Source organism: Vigna radiata, unplaced genomic scaffold (assembly GCF_000741045.1).
Source record: "Vigna radiata var. radiata cultivar VC1973A unplaced genomic scaffold, Vradiata_ver6 scaffold_174, whole genome shotgun sequence".
In the NCBI taxonomy this organism is placed as follows: Eukaryota; Viridiplantae; Streptophyta; class Magnoliopsida; order Fabales; family Fabaceae; genus Vigna; species Vigna radiata.
The window spans coordinates 166,254-167,963 of NW_014542550.1; positions in this window are offsets into that span (position 1 = coordinate 166,254).

A 1,710-nucleotide genomic window follows, 5' to 3' on the forward strand; every position below is an offset into this window, starting at 1 on the left:
ACATACACACCCACATACACACACACATAAAAAAAGACAAACACACAAACACACAGAGATACACACACATAGAGAGACCCAAACACACACACACACACAGACACACAAATACAAAAACACACACAGATAAACACACACATACACACAAAGACACACACACAGAGACACACACGCACAGACAATCACACACACCCACTCACACACCCACTCACACACACACAAACACACACACACACACTAAGACAGACACACACACACAGACACACCCACACTCATACACAAACAGACAAACACACACACACACACAGAGACAGACACCCACAGCCACACACAAACACACACACAAACAGATACCCACACACACAAACACACACACACACACACACACACCGACACACACAAAGACACACACACACAAAAAGAGACACATAGACACACACAAACATACACCCCCCACACACACACACAAACACACACACACAAACATACACCCACAAACACAGACATACACACAAGCACAAACACACACACACACACATAAAGACACACAGATACACAAAGACACACAGACACATACACACACATATCCACCCACACACACACCGACACACACACACACACATAAACACAAACACACACATACACAGAGACCCACACACACATACACCCACACACAAACAAACACACACACAGACAAAAACACACACACACAAAGACACACACAGAGAGACACACATCGACAACACACACACACACAAAGACACACACACACACACTCAGGAAGAAAACCCACCCACCCATCCACCCACCCACACACACAGATACACAGAGAAACACGCACACAAACAAAGACACCCCCCACACACACACATAGAGAGACACACAGACACACACAGACATACACCCACACACACATACACATAAATACACCCACACACACACACATACACCCACACCCCCACACACACATACAGACACAACACAGACATACACACATACACCCACATACAAACATACAACCACACACACATACACGCAGACAGACACACACACAAAGGCACACACACAGAGACACCCACACACACACACAAAAACACAGACACACACCCACACACACAAAAACACACACATACACACACACACACACACAGACAAAGACAGACACACACACAAACACATACACACACAAAACACACAGACACCCACACTCACACACACAAACACACAGACAGACACATACGCACACAAACACACAGGCACAGACAGACACATACGCACACAAACATGCACACACTCACACAAACACAGACACACACAGACAAAGAAACACAGACAAATACACACACACACACATCCACCCAGACACACACACATAGAGACTTACACACACACAGAAACTCACACACACACATACAAAAGCCAACACATACACAAAGACCCACACACACACATTGACACACAAACATATACGCACACAGACACACACAAACACACACAGATACACACACATACACCCACACACAAACATACACCCACACACACATACACACACAAAAGCACACACACACACACACACACACACACAAAATGACACACAAACACACACGCACACAGACACACATAGATACACACACATACACCCACGTAGAAAAATACACCCACACACACACATACACACACACACAAAGCCAAACACACAGAGACAGACAC